This window comes from Ambystoma mexicanum, chromosome 4q (assembly GCF_040938575.1).
Source record: "Ambystoma mexicanum isolate Mex_15411 chromosome 4q, UKY_AmexF1_1, whole genome shotgun sequence".
In the NCBI taxonomy this organism is placed as follows: Eukaryota; Metazoa; Chordata; class Amphibia; order Caudata; family Ambystomatidae; genus Ambystoma; species Ambystoma mexicanum.
In genome coordinates, this window is record NC_090928.1 from 1,210,198,684 (window position 1) to 1,210,211,329 (window position 12,646).

The window sequence follows — 12,646 nt, forward strand, 5'->3', positions numbered from 1 at the left end:
TGCTTGTCCCACTGTATTAGGGAATTCCCTACCTGGTCTAAAGGCTAAGGGAGAAACTCATAACAAAGACAAACTGGCCCTCATACTAACAGCAAAATATTCGAAGTAATCATAAACAACAAAGAATAAACGATAATTAAACAATATTTGGATGACCTTCCCCTGTCCTGGGTTCATCCCTTCCCCAAATGTTCAAAAGGAAAGAAAAGTCTTGAACCAGTTCTTTTAAGTTCCACATCAAAACAAACAAAAATCCACTGGTAACAATTCTTCAGCTTTCCCTTGAAAAGATCCCCTTCCAATTCTAGCCAAGAAAATAGCACTAATGGTAATCCTGGCTATCTTCTTTCCAAGATACAGATCAAATAATAGGTTATCAACTTCTTCTTCTACAACTTTACAATTGGTTAGGACCTCTGCAGTATATTTGGTATAATTGTCAGGATGCTTCTCTTTTGAGTTGTTGCTTTCTTCTTGACAACCACCCTTCTACTATTGTTACCAAGAGAACAGACTCCTTTGTTCCACAGTATGCCACTGTTAGGGAGAATTCTCTGTTTAGGCTGAATTTCCTAACCTAGTGAGTCCCCCAGCAGCTTTGCTGGATTTCTGGAGTTTGTTTTTTTCTCCTGCCAAGAGTGAGTCTCTTTTCCTCACACTCTTGGACATGATTTGAGGGGTTCCTTTGACTGTTAATGTGTTTTATGGGCTATGGGGTCTTTTACTCCATAGGGTCTCATGTGTTTTTACTATGTGTGTTACACAGCACCCTCAGTGCAGTGACACAGGGGTGTCATAATGACATCCCACCATAGACTCCATACCCTGGGACTGACTACTGTCTCCCAGGGCATGTAAAGTCACCATTGGCTTTACTAGTCCCAAATTATGAACAGAAACCAGTACAAACCATCATATTGTGGACGTACTGGTCGGGGCAATTCGATTGCCCCGGGGTCTGTTATTCGAGGGGGCACGTCTCCGTCCCCCTGATCGAGTTTTGGCTGATGGCAGTGGATACTACTTTTTATATTCGACCGCAAATATATCTCTATGGGATTTTCCCATTGTTCGAGACTACCAACTTTAATTATTAAATTCCTATAGCCTCGAACATACCGCCGGGTTATTTATTTAATATTAATTTACCGGTTGGTATGTTTTGCCAGAACTCGATTCTAAAATGGCCTTTGTGTTCTCTTCTGTGACTCCAACCCAAGTCGAGCCCTTTGTTCCACTTTTTGGTGGGCTTCTCCACAGAAGCCTCCAAAAGTGGTGCCACTCTGTCTGGGTACCCCAGGGGGTGTGGGAGGGGGTTTAGGCACCCTGGACTGAGTTGCCTTGGCAACTCAAGTCTCACTCTTGTGTGATTGGCCCAAGTGGTGAGCCGGCCGGCTCACCACTTAGCATGTTTGATTGACAGCTAGGCTGAATGAATGGGGGTTTCTTGCATAAAAGCGGGGCTTTTGGGACTGGAACTTCAGAAGTCGCCACAGGACCTGAGAATCCGAAGAGGGAGAAGCTGAGCCGACCTGCAACGACGACACCACCGGTGGAGCCCTGCTGAACCGTCTCACCACTTCCCGACGACAGAGGAGATCTTCTTGCCGGAGAGTCTCTTCCCCTTGAGCTGGTGGGGACAACCAGTTTGCTTTCCTTTTCGCCTACCAGGACGGCTAGTGGTCGAATTGCCCGTGCCAAGCACCCCGGCAACCGGATAGCCACTTACCACTGAACCGCGAATAAAAGGACCACTCCTTTGAATCGAGAAACTCCGCGGCTGGTTTCTTCCCTTGCAGTACAACGACCCCCTGCTTTCCTCCCCGACGAGATCTTCTCTTCTGCCGGACGAAGCACCAACTCGCAACCGCTCCCAGGAACAACTGCCCCCGCTGGAGTGTTCTCACCATTTCAAGGTACTGTGTCCGCCTGGCCTCCCTTTCTATAGATTGCTGCAAGGTGACAGTACATCCTTAACCTTCTAAACTGGGCTGGCCTCCTGACCATCTAACTGGTGCCTTTCTTTTGGTCCAACTTCTTTCTGAACCTTTGAGACTTTTGAGCACTTTTCAACCATGTGACCTTGGACATATTTTGTTCTGATCCTCTTAAAGTGGATCCGGCTTTCTGAACTCTAACTTCACGGTTTGATTCTGCCTTCCTCTCTTGCTGTGTTCTTTTGAAAGTGTTGGCATCTGTTTCAATGTATGCTCTGCCTTTCTCTCCCTTTTAAACCGAATTATTAGAGTGCCATCTGCGTTAAGCGCTCACCGCTGTCTGAAAATAAGTGGGGCTTTACTTAAGACTTGTCTAATATTCTTTTAAGGGAGTGTATATACTTTATTGACTGTGTTTTTGAACTTGCTTGAGATTAGTGTCATTGTGTTTTCTTCGATGTGTTTTTAAATAAATAATTATATATCTTTTACACCAAAGCTCTGGTCAGTGTTTGCTTGTCCTACTGTGTGTACCTGCCCTATTGTGTATGCTTTGTATACTGCCTAGCTATTCTTGAGGGGAGTTTGACTGCTCAGCCACAGCTACCAGGTAAATTTGGGTGGTGCAGACTGCTACCAATTGGGTTTACTGCTAACTCCTGTAATCTTAAACTTTTTGCAGTTGTCCCTAAGGGAATTGCACAGGTTTATGCCTAACAGCCACTTCTCCAACAAACTTCCTTGTGACATCCACTGACAGATTTAAACACCACCACCGTTCAGGTACTTCTGCTTCAACTTTATACTTCAGAATTATTAGGCATATAAAGACAGGACACTTCAACCTCTACTTCTTTCCTATACTCCAGGAAACGGGCAGCCTCTGCTGGCTGTCTGAATGCCACAAGTATAACCTGCCTCTTCCCGAAGACTGACTTTCTCTCACCTTCAGCTGTCTTGAGCATTACAGATATTTTCTTAATCTTCTATGCAAGCACCCAGCTCCTTTCCCCAGCTCTGTTCATACTTTCGTGGTTCCAGTAATTACCCAGAAGCTGTATTGCCACTCTCCCAGCTTCAGGGAACAACGCCACACTTGTACCAGAGGACACCGGACCTTTAAAAACCTTGCGGATTAGGTGGACAGATCGAAATAGGACTTATTTAACTATGGAAAAGGTTGACCTCTTGGCTTGGGTAATGATTGTTCGCCTTGTCAGTACAACAACTTCTGGACTTAAAGATTAATTGTCCCGATTTCTACAAGGTTCAGTCTTCAAAGGAAAAACAGGTTAAGGCACACGCAACCACTCCAAGATAGATCTTTGACCTTAAAGGGTTGCAAGTGATTGTATTTCCATGTAATATCGCGGAGACGATTTCGAACTCCTTTCGGAAAATACAACTGGCCACAAGCGACCGTCCGTTGATGCTGCATTCATTTGTAATTTGTGTGAAAGTCAAAGTCAGTTTTTCGTAATGGTATCTAGCAGGCGTTCCCTTTCTAATTTCCTATATAAACTCTGTCACTACGCCCCATACCTCAGTTTCCCCCTTTTTCCCCCCAAGCTCACCAGGCTGCATGGGAAAACAGAGATAACGCACAGATCGATGAGCTGAGAGACAAGGGGAAAACGGCCCTCCTCCTTCCTGACCTCTCAGCTGCATTCGACCTGGTGGATCACATGGTCTTATGTAGACACCTGGACTCTGCTGCTAACTTCTCGAAAGAGGCTATAACATGGATTGAATCCTTCCTGAGCGACGGAACCATGAGGGTTTTTGCTCCTTCTGCGGCAGCAGACCGCATCACGTGTGGTGTCCCCCAAGGGTCCTGTGTCTCCCCCACATTATACAACATATTTACCAAGCCCCTCTTCGATGATCTGGACCTTCTCGGTATCACCTACACCAACTATGCAGATGATACCCAGATTCTCCTCTCTCTTTCCAGGGATTATGGAGCGGATTTGGCCTTAGCGAATAGGGTGTATCTCATCATCCAGGCATGGATGGCCATGCACGGTCTATGCCTGAATGATGAAAAAACGGAACTCATTGTCCTGGGCACCCACACCAACCTAAAAAAACTAGGACAGGCCTACTCTTCCTTCATCATTGACGGTAATCTTATTAAGGTAGGCAAGGAGGTAAAAACTCTAGGTTTTTACCTCGACTCCACCCTATCCTTGACCAAACAAGTCAACACCTTGGCCTCTGCCACAGCCTACACCTGTAAGCTGATCAGATCAGGCAAACTCTCTCTTTTCGGATAATAATTGCATTACCCTGGCTAGAGCCCTGATCCTATCTAGGCTCGACTTTTGCAATGCACTCTACATTGGTGCCAACAAATCTATCATCCAAAAAAATTAAAATCCTTCAAAAGAACGCTCTAAGAGCACTTAAAAACTGCCTCCCTGACACATAAGGCACTGAATAATGCTGCCCCCAGCTATCGCATCAACAGATTTCAAAGAAGAACCTCCACCAGACCCACAAGACTTACCAATACAAACTGTATCACCATACCCAGATTTAGGCTATCCATGTCATGTACGGCCGTGCAAGCAGTGTTAAGAAACGGCTGCGTAGCCCTTTAAGGACGCTGCAACCAGGTGCCTGGAAGTTGGCATGGCAACGCTGGCATCCTCAGTGTTTCCTACGGCCGACGCCGGAATCCGCGTAACGCTGTCATGTGACCTTTCCTTTTTAGGCACCGCCTTCACTTCGTATCAGTGCTTCTGATTGAGAATTGGTGGCGCCTTGTACCTTGTGCTTTGTATCCTGTTCACTTGAACCCCTGTTGCAGTACCCGTCCTCCTCCCCATTCCCTCCTGTGTTCCTGATTGCCTTGTTTCCTCGACCCGGACCGTTACCTGGCCTTGATTCTGGACTGCCTTGTTCTTGTATTATGCCTGTATCGTGCTTCGACCTCGGACTGCTCACGGATCTCTTTGCCTTCGCCCATTTGTTTTGCTTGCTCTTCGTCTGTCTTCTGGATCCTCACTCACCTGGACTGCGTCTGGGGAATTCGTTTTTTGGAACTTTTCGAACTTTAGGATTGTTGGAACTTTGGAACTTAGACTTCCCTGCTACGTACACTAACTCAAGACTGCCAAGTGTGTATTAGGCGTCCTCGTGCCGGCGGGATAGGTGGTTGGGCTTTCCTTGGATTCTGGATTTCGGATTTGTTTCCCTGCTTTTTTCCACCTGACTCTGCCCGGCGGTGATTAAGACAAAAACACGGTAAGCCATAGTCTCACATGGGAAGGGGGTTGTTATTGGAATCTGACAAACACGTATTGCATTCTTGATCTGTTGTTTCCGGGTCTTGTCAGAAGGGCGGTTGGTTATACATTCTGTGTTGTGTTAACCCCTCACTTGCAGATCCAACGCCTGTCCTCGGCCACTCGCACCACCCTGGCTTCACCGGTAACAACTCCTGCGGCACGTGTCATCATCTGGGTCGTCTGGGTCTCATCTGGCATCCTTTCTTTCCTCCGATTGATCGCTCTGGTTGTCCATTCCTGGAGCCAGAGGGTTCCATCAGGAGGAAGAACTCATCGGCTACACGACGTGGGCAACTCGCATCTGACAATCCAGAGTCAGTGGCAACAGCTTTCATGTCAAAGCTGCCCAACTATGGAACTCCCTACCTAACCACATTAGAGAAGATCAATCCTTCCCAAAGTTCAGACTATGCTACATCAACTGGCTTAAGTCTACCAACACCTAATAGCCCACCTCTATCCTTAGCCATGCTCTCACTCTGGCACCACTGTTGTATATTGATGTATCTTCTGCTAATAACTTTGTTATATATCTGCTGTATATTCTGTATAACTGGCACCACTGTTGTATACTATACTCGTATATTTTTGCTAAACTGTAATCTCCTGACCTGTACATATTGCATATGCGCTACTTTGTTTTATGCTGCCCTTCCTATTTTGTAACCTGTTAATCAAGCTTCACATTACCTGTCCTGCTGCACCCCGATACCTCTATTATAAATGAATAAACTAAACTAAATAACAACGGGCTAATAAGCCAACAAAAAACTTAAATAACCGCAAGCTTCCAAAGGAAGGAAGAACTTGCGTAGCATCAGAAAAGGTTATTTTTATTTTTAGAAACAACATGCTACAAAAAGCCAAAAATGGTCACCAAGGACCATCGCCAAGTCATCAACAAAAGAGCAGATGCGCACCAACCATCGACTATCTGAGCGCGGATGGACGGGAGGGGAGATTAGGAATCTGCGGGAGAAGAATCTATAGAAAGAACATTATGGTAAGTAATTTCTCCTTCAATAGATTGCTTTTCTCCCGCAGATTCCTCATCTGATAGACTCCGAAAGCAGTAGGTGAAGGAGGCGGACAGAAAGTTAGACTAATAGGTTTTGTAGCACTACCCTGCCAAAACACACACCAGTTATGCGAGCAATATCTAAACAATAGTGTTTAGTTAAAGTATGAACAGAGGATCATGTTGCCGCACAACTAACATCCCTAACAGGGACCCACCTTTGTAATGCAGTTGACACAGACTCCCCCTAGTGAAATGCGCCGTGATGCCCGACAGTAATTTCCTGCCCGCAGACTGGTAACACTACGCTATGCAGAAGATGATCCAGCGGGACAATGTTTGTTTTGCTATCGCTAGGCCTTTACGAGCAAATGAAAAGGCCATGAAGAGCTGGTCAGTTATTCTGTACTGAGGCGTTCTTGCGATGTAGAAGCTTAGAGCCCTTTTAGGATTGAGGCGATGAAAACGCTCGTTTTCCTTAGAAGGGTGCAGTGGTGGGTAGAAGACCGGGAGTTCTATGGACTGTGATAGGGGGAAATCGGAGACATATTTTTGGCAGAAATCCAGCTCACCCTGTGCAAGACTTTCTCACGAAAAAAACGCAGAAAGGGCGGTTTGCAGCTTAAGGCTTGATATTCACTTACCCGCCTAGCAGATGTAATTGCCACAAGGAAGGCAGTCTTTAAAGAAAGGTGCCGCAAAGAACAAGTGTGCATAGGTTCAAAGGGAGCCGCCATCAGATATGTCAATACCAGATAAAGATCCCAATCTGGGACAACAAAAGGAGTTGGTGGAAACTTGGCCCTTCAGTAATTGTGCCATCACTGAGATTGTAAAATATGGACCTTGATCCGGGGACCTCAAACATACAAGGCCGCCAAATATCCTTTGACTGTGGTGACCTGAAGGCCTGCTGAGGCCAGTAACACAATCAATCTTGCATTCCCTGCACCACGCCTCAAATCTTCTCCACCTGTCCAACGAAACGTCTCTGGGTTGAGGTGTAGAAGAGGTGAGAGGGGGAGGCTCTGGGCTGGTATGCCCCTTCTGTAGAGGTAGGCAATAGAGTTAACCCCACGGCGACCCATCTTTCAACAAGGGTCCCTGGGCCCCTTTTGTTGTCTTAATACTAGCCCTTGGGCAGGTCGTCACCCTCATTGGAGCTAGTATAGAAGTGCCTCAGCACTCTTGGTTCAGCTCCTTTTTCTGTACCCTTCCTAGTGATTGTTGGAGCCATACTTCTTCCCTTCTTCTGAGACATCTGGGGGAAAGAGGGTTGATGTCCCCTTACTGTGCCTGTAAGGACCCCCGCGGAGTAGCTGTCACTGTGACTGTGGGCACTACCTTTGCGGCCTGCCCTCCTTTTGAAGAAGTAGTGGTCATCGACGAGGTCGTCAACGGGATGGTAACAGCAGCAGTCAATGACGCGGTTGATGACGTTTGCTTGCCAGAGTTTCGAAGGGGTGAAGGACTTTCTCTTTGAGTGGCAGGCTCACCATGGATGCGGTCGGTGATGGCGATCTTCACCTTCCGAAGCCGGGACCCGCAGAAGCGGCGAAACCAGTGGGTCCGCGGTGAGCAGCATTGCCTTCTGGTGAACACCCGTGGGCAGGGCGTCCTCAAAGGACCTCGACCTCTTATCTGAGGGAGTTGGATCATGGCCAGTCCTGGGGGAAGCATGACCATGCCCGGAGGCCGAGTCAGAGGCCTTACCAGATTTCAACCATGCCGCCAGCATGCTGTAGCAGTCCTTCTTAGTTTTCTTTGAAAAACCACGGCAGACCTCGCATCCCTCCTCATAATGGTCCGGATGCAGGCAGTAAAGACAACTGTGGTGTCGATCCTCCACAAAAACGTTCCTTAGTCCACGTTTCACACAGAGTTTGAAAAGGCATCTCTTCTCCTCGGCCATGGTGAAAAAGGCACAAAGAAGGCCCAAGCTTGGGCATTCCGATGAAAGATCCTTGATGAAGCTTGAGTCCCCGCTGCCCGGTAGTCTACTTCAGGTCGAGCGATAAATCACAAAATCGGTCAAAATTTCACATTATACCAAAAAACTCAAAATATTAGGAATGATGCAAGGAGAGCACTAAGAGGACTCCCAACACTGAAGCGTGCTGTAAAAATCTGAAGATGGCCACCAGGGGTGAAGTTTAAGGAGAGGACTTTCATTGGATGGGGATAGTATGACCCAGAGGACAGTAACTGCTTTAGAGGAGAAATACAGTTTTAAAGCCAAAGTGAAACCATTTTTTCTTTTACCCGGGGATTCCCAGCCTGATGACGGGGAATATTCATGAGCATGTGAATCCATGGCAGACCCAATGCTGGAGATTAAGTATATTCCTTTCGATACATTTAGCTGCCGCCTCCGGCACTTCAAGAAAAAAAGTCTGGTCCTAAAATGGAAAGCGCTGCCGCTCCTGGAATAGCCTTGCATGATTGATGCGTCTTTCGCAAAAGCGTTTAACTCCGCGTTCTGAACCTGCATGGAGAAATCAGGATATAAATAGACTCAACAGGCCCCACAGTGCAGTTCAGTCTCCTCCCTGGCATACTTCAACAATATATACCTGTCTCTTTAGTTGAGGATCTAGATGATTATGGGTAGGGGAGGGGACCAATTTTGTGTTTATGTGCAAGTGAGCGGAGCACACACTCGACAGTGAAGTTCGACAACAAATAAGGACTCCCTAGAATGGTTTTCAGCATTCCATTTTGCATTGGTGATCAGCCTCAAGAATTACCACTATGTGCGTGTTGTTTCGCCGAGCCCGTGATTCAAGGTCGTTGCATTTGGACTGTACCACTTTCAAGTCCTTCTGGAGTGTGGATAATCCCGATTTCATAGTTGCCATGTCATCCTGTGTTTTACCGATCCTCTCCATCGCTTCACTGATGCGTGCATTTCTCTTTGTCAAGTTTCAAAAATCTGTCTCATGTCTGGTGCCGCATCCTCATCAGGAAAGGAGGACAAGTCTGAACTTGTCGCATCAGCTTGTGCAGATGTGGGGGTCTTTGGCACCGTCTTAGCGAATTCATCAAGGTTACGCTGCTTCTTACTGCAGCTGCGAACCATACCTGCAAGGTTCCACTCACCACCACAGTCCACGGTGGGCTCACAGCCAAAGGAGTCTGCAACACACTGAGTATTATGTATTGGGTGAGCTTGCCTCCAATTTAAAACTAGAGAATTATTCCAGGCCAGACTTACAACTTCCAGCTGCTCAAGCGGCGCCAGGCTTCATTTGCAGCTCCAGGCCTGCGGCATCAGGGAAGTTTGGTCTAGTGTTGGTTGAGGGCGACACCGGGGAACGGGTCGGGAAGGGAAGTGATGTGGGGATAGAAAGTGAGAAGGAGTGTGAAGGAGACAACTAAAGAGGTTTTTAGTGTAACTCCTCAAATCCACGTCTTTCTTGGTGTGATGATGCAGTGCAGGACTCTGCTTCACCCTGGAGGTCAACGGGTTGGAAGAAGCTGGCTTTTTGCAACGGAGTGAGCGAGCCCGTGCAAGAGATGACCCCGGCAGCCCGCCTCGGGCTGCTACGTGCATACTAGTGCGTACCGGGGGTGCAATAGTAATAGTGCGCTTCCCGTGCCTGAACGAAAACGGCAGGCTGACCTGCAGCCGCAGGAAGCGGCCTCCGTGAATCGGCTCTGCGAGGGGGCAGGTGTGCCGACCTCCCTGGCTCAACCTGACTGGAAGGGAGTCATCCAGCTTGGTGGCAGCAAGCAGGCCATTTGCCACATTTTAAGAGGAAGGCTGCAGCTGGTGAAAAAGGCCTGCCACCGGAGGACGAGGCTGCATTGGTGTCCCAAGGCCTTGTAGGAATTGAGTTTGGTACACCCAGTCTGCTGCTACGCTATCCATCGCTTTTGATGCAAAGCACCCATTTGACGGAACTGCAAAACACAGCCTGTCTCATCATATGACACTGATATTTCCGCCACTGTCCCAATCACGCTCCCAGTACAGGCGTAACAGAGTGTCCAGGAGTCCCTGGCACTTCAGCTGATGTCACAGACACCAGTGTTAGGGAGAATTCTCATTTTATGGCTAATTTCCCTTACCTAGTGAGTCCCTCAGCAGCATTGCTGGATCTCTGGAGTTATTTCTTTCCACTTGGTAAGAGTGAGCTTTTCCCCCACTCTTACCCATGTTTTGCATTGTGTCTTTTACCTGTTTTTGTGATTGTGGGCTCTGGAGAACACCACTTCAGTAGCCCCCTTCTTTGTATGTGTCACACAGCACCTTCAGTGCAGTGACACAGGGTTGTCGTTCAGACTTCCCACCGACTCCATTCCTGAGGTGACTACTGTCACCCAGAAAAGGGTAAAATTACCATTAACTTTACTTAGTCAAATATAACCACAGATCCGGTACACACCATCTTACATGGAGTGCTGGAAGGGTTAACTCTTAACTCTTTATCTGTACCTCCTAGAGCATTGTTACGCTCTTTTATAATTTGGACATGGCTGGTGGCAGTGGTATCTACCCTAAATTTCTACCGCGGTTATCTTATATAACTGTGGTAATATTGTAGGCTATTGTACTAGCCTCAAACTTAAACCGCTTCACCAAATACTTTTTCGTTTGGCTCCAGTGCGGTTTATTCGCCATTTCTTTTTGTTAAACTCCTTCTTGTGTTTTACTTTGCGTGGCAAACTAGGTTTGCCTTCTTTGTTCACTGTCTTTTGGCGGGCTTCTACCTAGAAGCCCTCCTCAAGGCGCCTGTGTGTCTTGGTGGGCTGAATGTGAGGGAGGGGTGTAGTCACCCCCTGCACAAGGTATCCTAGGAAACCCAAGTCGCACTCTGTCATGATTGGCCAGGGTGGTTGTCCGGGCTGGACAACCCCCCTGCTAGGTGACTGACAGCCAGGCTGTGTGAATTGGGGTTTTTCGCATAAAAGGCAGGTCTCTTGGGCTGGAAGTCAGAGAGTTGCCACTGGAACTACAAGGAACCGACGAGAAGTGGAGTAGAGGTCGACTGCTGCAACTACCCCGTACCGCTGAAGCCCTGCTGCAGTCCTGAGCTATCTACCCTTCAACGACTAAGAGGAGATCCAGTCCGGAGTCTTCATCCCTTGAGCCTGGTGGGGATAACCAGCTCATCTTCTTCAGCCAGAGGTTGCCTTCGTGGTCGAAATCGCTGCACACTGCTGTAGTGGTCCGGATAGCCACCTGAAGACCCTATCCTGTTTTTAAGGAGCGCACCTTTTATTCATTGTCGCTGCTGCCGGCCTCATCCCTCTGTGGTGCGGACCCCCTCATAGTCCTTCGTGCTGAAGCTGCAGGAAAGCGTGGGTCTACGGGAAATCAACAGGAACAACTGCTGTGGCACCAGCTTCATTCTTTGAGAAAGGTACTGTGTCCAGTTTGAAGAATTTTGGGTGAAATCCCCATTTCTCTACCTTAAGGCTTGTCCTTACTTTTCCCTCATTCTTATAACTTTTGCTTCCGAACATTAACAATATCAAAGTGCTCTTGGCAACGTTGAATCTTGAACTGTCCGACTGTGTGATCCTCGACAACAGGCACCCGGTGTCATTTGACTTTGGCTCTGGCCCCTTCACACTTGAATTCCTGTCTATTTGTGTTCTTCGATTCGGTCTGCCTAACTATCATACTGCCGGTGATTTTTGCCCCCAACTCGCTCTGGGTATCTCGGGTGCTGTGTTTTTACCCCGGTAGCATTTCTTACCGCAGATACGCGTTTATCTAGTAGACCGAACTGTCAAAAGTGATCGCAATTGTATTCACGGTAACGTGTTCCGTTTCGTAGCACCGGTCCATTCAAACACAGGGTACTTACCTCGAATAATACTGTACAAAGTGAATTGGTTAGTTGTAGTATATTTTACGTGTGGTTTTTGAATCAATAGAAGTGTCATGTTGATAACAAATGGTTTAAAAATAAATGTACTTATCTTTTTTACATAAACCCTTGAATCAGTGTTTGCTTGAGTCACAGTAATTGTGGTCCCTTTGTGTAATCTCTGTCACTACTCATATACTCTTGAGATAAGCCTGGCTGCTCCGCTACTGCTACCACATAGTAGTACAGGCTTGTACCAAAGGTAAAACTTGTATTGCCACCTGTAGTCTTAATTGTATGTAGTGGTCCCCGAGGGCACTGCACAGGATTCTGCCTAACAACCAGCAACATGGGACCCAGATGGGTCTGGTGGGTCAGAGATTTTGACCTCTATGTGGGTGCAATGGGGCCCATGAAAGACAACAATGCCTGCTGAAACTGGCAGTAGGTCCCGCTACTAGACACATTATTGATGAACTGCCTGCTGATTCAATAGGAAACCATTCAAGGACTGAAAGCTGCTCTCGCCACATACTTTACACCACACACAAATGTGGACTATGAGCGTCATGTCTTTCA

At 47.3% G+C, this 12,646-nt stretch overlaps 1 protein-coding gene across 1 annotated transcript in view; it reads right to left on the reverse strand.

Moving 5' to 3' along the window:
• CMTR1 (cap methyltransferase 1) overlaps positions 1-12,646 on the reverse strand; it is a 2,036,190-nt gene that overhangs the window by 884,715 nt on the left and 1,138,829 nt on the right. The gene's annotated exons all lie outside the window — the stretch shown is intronic.